Raw genomic sequence first — 9,498 nt, forward strand, 5'->3', positions numbered from 1 at the left:
CGACTCCAAAGGTAATCCTCTTCCTTTCTCTAGAAGACATGCCCTGTATGTTGAGAGTCGCTGACGTGCACGGTGCATGCCATTCCTGTGGTACAGACACGTCTTCCTTTCTCATTTTTTTACTACCAGGAAGGCCCAGGCCCCCAGGAGAACATAGCTCCTGTGGAATGTTCTAATGCTGAGGGGGTCTGCTGTGAGACCGACAAGTCCAATACGTATTTCTGCCTTTTTTCTAGAGTAGGAAGGAACAGGCAGATTGGAAAGTGACAGCAACATTAGAAGCATCTTCATGGGAAGTCGAGCACCTTACTTAGTGAAATGGTGGTTTACAATTCTAAGAGAGAGGGGCTCTCCAGAACAGCTCTTACCTGGGATAGAGAATGTTACAGAACTTCCCAGAGCCTTTTAGCATTCACAGCTGGAGCCAGCTTTCAGGAGAGAGACCACAAGATACCTGAGGATTTCAGGATATAGTAAAGGGAAACAGTCAAGTGAAGTGATTTTAGTAGTAATCAATGAGAGAAGATATGGTGTTTTACAATCCAAATGACCTCAAATTTAAATCTGGCTCTCTCGAGTAGTTATGCAGCCTGAAGCAAGGGAATATCTCTGACTGTATTATTTCTCATCTGTAAAATGGGGATTCTAAAAGTACCTCCCTCATTAACCTCACCTCGCCTGAAAAGGCTTTCCTGCCCATGGGTGCTCACCCTGCCCTTACACTAGGATTCAATTAGGACTCGTTTTCAATTCAGCTGGGACTCGTTTTTTTCCTCTCCAGGCTCCCTTGACTTTAGTTCTGTCACCGCTCTAATCAAGGAGCTCTGTAATGATTGGCCAGCATGTTTGTAAGGAAGTCAAAGGCTGGGAGCCAGCCTGAAACATACTTATTCCCCCTGAGTCAGCCCAGTGCCTGGAACTTGGTGTCCAGGAAGGACTGAAAATGTATTGTTTGAGTGTCAGAGTAGGACGGAAGCTGCATGGATCCAAGGCCAGTTATTACTGTACCTGTTAATTGTTTATTAGTGTTATAAAATGAAAGATGAGTGAACAGAGGCATCTCCATATATCTTTTCACTTGGGGAGGTTGGGTGGGTTGTGTCTTTCCAGTCACTCTCCACATGTTCCCAATTCGTTGCTTCTTTGTGTATCTTGGATAGTCTGTTTTCCCCTCCATCAGAGAATTGGCTTCATAGTGCATCTATACTAGATAAGTCAGTAAAAATCTTCCCCCACACGAAGTGATCGGAGCAAAGAGTCCCTCTCCAATGGCTCCCCTTGAGTAATGAGTGAATCACAGGGTGACTACAGGCCTTTTACTTTTGTGATTTTGTGAGTCATGGCACAGCTGTGCAACCAAGGGTGTGAACACAAAGCTCAACGGATGTCAAGTCCAGGTGAGGGCTTCCATACTCTCCAAGAGGCAGCGCTCCTTGATTTCTCCTGCTTCTTTGGTCACTACCTCTAGTTCCCTGACTGCTATGTGTCTCCTTTTCACTGACATTGTCCCTGTACATACTTCTCATCCAGCACCTAAACCCTTTCGAGTGCTCCTCTGTTCGTGTGTCAGAGTCAAATGCTAAATCCTCACGGAGGTCTACAAGTCTCCGCCACCCCCGATTTTATATTGCTAAATGCACTCACCTTTTCCAGCCCATCCCATATTCCTGATCCCCTTTAACTTGGCCTGAATTATCACCTACCAGACTATTGTTATTTACTTCTTTGTTATGCTTATTGCTTATTTCTCTCCCCATCCCCACCCCCACCCCCACCATAACTCCTACTTGAATAGAAGCTCCTTGATCTTAGGGATCTTTGTCTCTTGCCCACTGGTATATCTGAAGCAGCCCAGAATATTCCTGAGCACACACTGTAGTCATCCAGACCATATCTGTTGATGTAATGGACATGTCTGTCTCCTTCGCTGCACTGGGACACCCTTGAGGCAAGGGCCGTGCTCCACTGGTCTTTGTCAAGCCACCATCCAGATCGCTTTGTGATACAAGTGGAAAGGCATTGCTGAATATCTGTTGAATCAATTAACTTATTAATCTTTTGAAAGTGACACTAATAGGGAAAACATTGTGTTTCCAAACGGCAGTTGTTCTAGGAGGTGCCATCAGTGTCAGCACCACGTATGTCTCAGCTGCCATGCGAACTCTGCTAGTCAGCTGGGAGATGTTTGAGGGCTAGAAGTCTGACTCATTTTCTGTGGATCCCTCCTAGGGCTGGCACTGTTCTTCCTGCACAACAGGACTTAGAGGGGTGTTTCAGATAGCCGTTGGTTACCTGATGACTTCTGCTGTGCAGGACTTGTACTACAATTTACATAACATATGTTAAAATAAAACTATCTTTGGGAATAAAGCATAATTATATAATTCAACCGATAAAATGAAAGCAATATACTGACAAGAGTTGAAATAAATGTTGAGGCTAATGTTAAGTAATAGTGCTCATAACGATGGGCCCTGTGCTAGGCTCTTCATCGATCTTTCATTTAGTCCTAATAAAAATGCTTCAAGGAAATGCTGTCATTCCCATTTCACAAGGGAGGATGTTGAGATCAAGGACATAGTGGAAATTGCCCAGGACCTGAAAGCTGGTAGGTAGGTACTCGAGGTGGAAACTCAGGGCTCATTGATGATAACACCCCAGAAAGTCTTCGGTAGAGGCCAGCCCCGCTTAACTGGCCCCCAGCAGTCCTGTCTGGTTCCCCTTCCATTTTTCGCTGATACAGCTCTCCACAGTCTCGTCCTATCTCCCACCATTTCAGAAGCTCTTCATCCCAGAGAGCTTTCCCCTGCTCCCTTGGCCCGGTGTTGATATATTCAACACTGATTCTGGCTATGGCAGAGGAAAGATGACTGTTTCGAGTTCTCGCGAAGGAATAGAGTAATTGTTATTTACCAATCCTTCATGACTTTTGATGATTGTGGATCCTGAGGAGGGTCCTTTGCTGCGGTGCTGGTTTCCTTGTGTGAGAATCCTGTTTTTGGCAGGATGCCCTTCCCTTCCACTAAGGCATCAAACCTGCCCAGGAGGGAAGATGGTTTACTTGTCAATGGCGCTGTGCACCCACAGGCCCAGGCGCCATGAGACCAGTTCCCTCAGAGGCAAAACAGCTTTCTCAGGGTCACCAAGCCATTCCACAAATTTCACGGGCTCCTTAGGTAAAGACAACAAGGCACATACAACCGATGTTTGGTATCAAGTTGGGAAGAGGAAAAGGACTGCATTCCTTCTTTCACAGTAAAAGCTTCGAGTAACCCCAGTAAAATCAGCCTGTCCTGGAAGGATGCACCATTAGCGAGCAGCACCATGGTGGAGTAGCTATGACCAAAGGTTCTGAGCCAGGCATTATCCTCTGGAATTTGAGACGGGTAGGAAAATAGCTTTTCCTTTTCTTGTTTTCCATCTTCTTTTGGGTTACCTATTTCAAGGCGAGTTTGAAAATGAGTGGTTTTGTCAGAAGTTTTCTCACAATACAATATTCTCTCTCCTGGTAGAGGATACCAGTGAGACTCTTAGTTTCTAAGCTTCTCTGTTACTTTGATCAAATAGCTTTTTCTACCAGCCTGCATCTCAAAAGAAGTATCCTAGATGTGTTGCTCTGGATGAACTTCCTGATGTATGTAATTTCCAAAAACCTCATAAAGGAATAAGACTTGGTTTTTTGTCTGTTTCTTAACTACTGTATCAGAAGAGATCATAAAAGCTCTTTGAGGGCCTACCATGCTTCAGGTATTTTGCATATTTTGCTGATCATTTTCATAAAATTCCTATGACATAAGGACCATTACTCCAATTGCACAAATGAGGACATTCAGGTCCGGAAGGATAGATATGTTGGCCCTGACCCATGGCTAGAAAGTGGCAGAGCTGAGATTTAGGACTGCTTTCACAATCCATTGCCTGCACTGGTCAGCGTACACTGACATTAAAGAAAAAAAAAATGAGGGGCGCCTGGGTGGTTCAGTCGGTGAAGCGTCTGCCTTTGGCTCAGGTCATGATGCCAGAGTCCTGGGATCGAGTCCCATGTGGGCTTCCCTGCTCAGTGAGGTGTACTTCTCCCCCCTGCCCTGAGCTCTCTGTCTCTCTTTCTCCTCTCTCTCAAATAAATAAATAAAATCTTTTAAAAAAATTCCTGTGTTTTTGAAAGTCACCAACGTAAATTAAAATATTCTCTAGCATTGCTGTGTTATCACTGTTTACTTTTGGAGTTTTGCTCTTGCTGTAATGCTTTTCCTTTCCTCGAAATACTCAGTTTATAACATTATAGTCGGGGTGGTGGATATGGAAAGGCATATACATAACGAAGTTCTGGAAATTGTCGCTTTAAGCCATATTGTGTGCTGAAAAGTATGCTATGTGCTGTGTAGAGGCGTGGACAAATGGACGAGATTTCTATTCCTCCAACACTTCCTAGCTTCTAGAGGTGCTTGCATGGCACCTGATACTCAAAAGCCACACATAATGGTACTGATATAGGAAACATCTACGGCACTACCTGCAGATCGGAAGTCGGTGTTTTTGCTGTCAGTGTTTCTTTATGAAATAGATGAATTCAGCAAACCTTCAGCAGTGCCTACCTTGTGTCATGTAGTGTGTGCTTCATACAGGGCAAGCAAAGAGCAAATCATGGTCCCAGCACTTAAGTACCTCACAGGAAAACAAACAAAAAACGGAACGTAATTTGTGAATTAGAAGACTCCACAAGGTACATTTGCAGTGCAGGAGAGGGAGAGAGGAAGAGGAGACAAAGAACTGGACCGAGGAAGAACAGAGGCGATAGGAACAGGAATCAGATCAGAGGAACTGAGTGCTCGTGACTATGAACGTGTATGCCTGTACCTGGAAATTCTAGCCTTTGGGGACTCACAGACGTGATTCCGTATTCCCAAAAGTTTATAATTTTCACCAAAACAGTAATCACATTACCAGTCTTATATTTATTAATTAATTTCTCCAGTTCAGTTTCTTTACAGGTGTGATTTCTGCATATCAATCAGTTTGTATCTGCAAAGCCTAGGGGAATTTCAAAACCACTCCCACCAAGAGGACATTGCAGCAACTGAAAGATTATTAGAAAGGCCAACACGGATTAGGAAGCCAGGAGGTCAGCAATACACTGGCATTAGAAGCTATTGAGCATAGGCAATGGGATGAAAGTCAGAAAATTTGTATATACCACACACTTTGGTAGGCTCTGGGATTAGAGGCATCATTCAAGCTGATGCAGCTGTCTTAGTCAGAAAATCATAGAGGCAAATCCTAATCCCATTGGTCTGTAAAGATTTGTCAAGATTGTTTATCAAGGAAGTGTTTTACACAGACACACACACACACACACACACACACACTTAATAAATTAGAATTGTGGAATTCAGCTAGGATCATAGATTGTTGGAGCCAGTCTGTCTGACTCTAAAGCCTCAAAGAATGTCTATGACTTCAGACCCTTTTTCTTTTTTAAAGATTTATTTATTTCAGAGAGAGAGAGACAAGGAAGGGAGCGGCAGAGGGAGAGAGAGCATTCTAAAGCAGACTCCCCACTCATTGTGGTGCCCGTCATGGGGCTGGATCCCAGGACCCTGAGATTATGACCTGAGCCAAAACCAAGAGTCAGCCGCTTCACCAATTGTGCCACCCAGGTGCCCCCAGACCCTTTTCCGGAATAATTTATTTCAGTTTAACTCAGAGCCCTTATCTGCAATTCCCCTGACTGTGCATGTCTATTGTTGCCCCGTAAGATATCCTTGGAACTGAATGTCCTGCTTTATCGAAAAGGCAGGGACTGAGTGGGCAGCTCCAGGGTGCAACTCCTTCTCACGAAGTATGGCACGCATCTTAACAGGAAATGGCCTCATGGTTACTGTTACACTTCAAGCTGTCCTTTCTTGCCTCTCTATTGCAATTCATCTTCACTACGTGAGAGTTAGAATTCTCTGCACTGTGACTTTAGCTGTGCTTATTTTAATTTGCACCTTAGAGGTACATGTGGTTATGGCTGGGGCAGAAATTATGTCCCATTCTCTCCAGTAAGTTGGATAATACAGAGAATTACCTTAACCACAACAGATTCGATATGCTAATAACAGAAATACCTGATATCAGTTTTCTATTGCTGCACAACAAGTTGCCACAAATTTAGCATCTTAAATCAACCCATATTTATTATTTCACAGTTTCTATAGGTCAGATGTGTGGCATGGATCTAGTGAGTTCTCTGCTTAGGGTCTCACAGGGCTGAAATCAAGGTGTCTGTTGGGCTGGGATGTTACCTGGAGGCTCTGGAGAGGAAGCTATTTCCCAGCTCATCCAGGTGGTTGGAGGAATCTAGCATCCATGGTGCAGCAGCATGTTGTCGGGGCTGCTCTCAGATTCTAGAGGCTGCCTGTGTTTCTCCTCATGTGGTTCTCTCCATCTTCAAGCAAGCAGTGGTGTGTCAAATTCTTCTTGTGCTTCAGATCTCTCCTGCTTCCCTTTCTGCTGCTAGCCAGAGAAAACTGTCTGCCTTTAAAGAGCTCCTGTGATTAGATTAGGCTCTTTTGGATAATCTCTCTATTTTAGGTCAGTTGTTTAGTAACCTTCATTACACCTATAAAATCCCTTTAGCCATGTAACTGAACACAACTATGCACAAGATAATTCATCTTATTCATGGTATCTGAGATTATGGTGGGAAATCTTGGGAGACCAGTTTGAGGATTCTACCAACTACAACCTTTAATAACCATCACTTAACTATTTATGAAAACCTTTTTTTGTGACCCTGATTGTCTGAATCCTGTGAACATAGCACCCACTCTTTACTGAGTTATATAATGTCATCATGTATTTGTACTTCAACAAGTGGCTTGTGCCTTCCCAAGTGTATTAGAGTTTTCCAGATGTACAGAATCAATAGCATCGTGTGTGTGTGTGTGTGTGTGTGTGTGTGTGTGTGTGTTTAGAGAGAGAGAGATTTATTATAATGAATTGGGTCACATGATTATGGGATCTAGGAATACCAGCATCTATGCCAGCAAGGCGGAGAGCCAGGAGAGCTCTGGTGTACTTCCAGTCCAAGTCAAAAGGCCTTAGAACCAGGAGAGGCGATGGTGTAAGTTGCAGTCCAACAGCTGCTGAAATCAGGTCTCCAGAAATTCTGATCTTTCAGTTTGAGTCTAAAGGCAGGACAAGAGCAATGTCCCATCTCAAGCAGTCAGGCAAGAGGGGTTCCCTCCTGCTTGAGGGAAAGTCAGCCTTTTTGAGCCATGTAGCCTTCAACTGATTGGATAGATTAGAGAGGCCAATCTTTTTACTCGGTCTTCCTATGCAAATGTTAGGTTCATTCATAAACCTCTTCACAGACACACTCAGAATAATGTTTGACCTAATATCTGGCCACCCTTTGGTCCAGTCAAGTTGACACATAAACTTACACATAACACCAAGCCTCTTAACACAGTCCATCAATTAATATTTATTTTTAAATTTTCTTTGTATCTTAGGTGAATACTATATTTCCATGTTTCCTAACTACATAATGTATCTGTGAATGATTTCACTTTTACTCACATGTTAATTAATTACCTTTAAGGTTATATGTGTGATAGGGAAAACAGATGCACAAGCAGTTTACATTCTTTACTGTAATGGGGAAATTTGCATCAAGTAGCATGCAAATTTAACAATACCTAATATTTATGAAATATTTACCATATTTGGTAAGTCCTTTTGTAAGCTCTGTAGTAGGTGCTTTACCTCATTTGGTCAGCACAATACCATGACGTATGTGTCATTAATAACTCCGTTTTTATGTGAAGAACTTGAACACAGAAATTATGTAATCTTTCTGTCATGACAGCTTGTAAGTGACAGGCCCAGGGTTGGAATCTATGGCTTCAGAACTGGTGTTCCTAACTAGTTCATGTGCCTATATAATTTATCGTCCAAACTAGTACATAAAATTTATTATCCGAGGCAGAATGAGAGTACTTTTATAAATTATACCTGCTCAATAGACATAAATCAGCAAATTTGTAGATATACCTAGATATACCTTGCTCACTCTGTTAGTGAAAATTCTTTTTGTTGCAAGTATTGGAATTCTCATCTAGATTGGCTAAACCAAAAAAGAAATCCATGATCTCAAGGTATTTGTAAGATCATCATCACTTTTCTTCCCTCTGCTAGATTTTTCCTGTCAGCCTACAAACTGGTGTTATTTGTTTTCATCTTTTTAAAAAAGATTTTATTTATTTATGTGAGAGAAAGAGAGACAGAGATAGTGAGAGAGAGCACGAGTGAGGAGGAGAGGGAGAACCAGGCTCCCCTCTGAGCTGGCTCCCTGGGATCATGACCTGAGCCAAAGGCAGATGCTTAACCAACTGAGTCACCCAGGCACCCCTATTGTTTTCATCTTAAAAACAAAACAAGCAAAAAACCTTCTTTTTACCTCATTCCTTCTACCACCTGCAAGACCATTTATCCTCCTCTTGACAGCAAACCTCCCAGAGAGAGTTTTCTACACACACTGTCTCCAATACTTCTCCCATTCTGTCTTAATCCCATAGCAATCAAGCTTATACACCTTCTACTAAACTAAACCTGTTCTGGTCAAGATAACATCATCATCAGTATTTCTAAATGAAATGGCCTCTCCTCAGTCAACTTATCAATAATTTTGGACAGAGTTGATCACTCACTCTTCCTGGAAGTACTTTCTTTCTTGGTATGTTTATTCAGGGTTCTCTAGAGAAACAAACCAAATTGACACATACACACCTGTGTTCCAGGACAATACTTTCCTGGTTGTTCTCTTACCTCCTCAGTCTCCTTGACTGGCTCTCCTCCTTTCCTTGTGACCTTTTGAATTGACCTTCCTCAGAACTCAAACCTTGGTCCCTTTCTCTTCTCTGCCTACATTCATTCCCTTGATAATCACATCCAATTTTGTGGCTTTATAGGCCATCTATATCCTCAAGGTATACCCAAGGGCAGAAAACTCCTGTTTATACTTGACCCAAGTACTTCAATTGTTAATATTTTGCATATTTTTGTCTCTCTTGTTCTCTCTCCCTGATTCTCTCTTTCCCTTCCCTCTTTCTTTTTCTATTCCTTACACACACTACATACAGATACACATACATACAAATTTTTTCCAAAATATTTTAGAGTAAACTGTAGATATGTTCTTCTACACCCAAATACCTTAGAGTACCTTCATGAGAACAAGGATAGCCTTTTGCATAAACACACTACAATTATCGGGCACCTGGTTGGCTCAGTCGGTTAAATGTCTGACTTTGGCTCAGTTCATGATCCCAGGGTCCTGGAATCGAGTCCCACATCAGGCTCCCTGCTGAGCGGGGAGTCTGCTTCTCCCTCTGCCCCTCCCCTCTGCTTGTGTACTCTCTTTCTCTCGCTCTCTCACAAATAAATAAATAAAATCTTAAATAAACACACACACACTACAGAGGGTGAGACGAACCATGAGAGACTATGGAC

The sequence above is a fragment of the Ursus arctos genome, chromosome X (assembly GCF_023065955.2).
Source record: "Ursus arctos isolate Adak ecotype North America chromosome X, UrsArc2.0, whole genome shotgun sequence".
Classification (NCBI taxonomy): Eukaryota; Metazoa; Chordata; class Mammalia; order Carnivora; family Ursidae; genus Ursus; species Ursus arctos.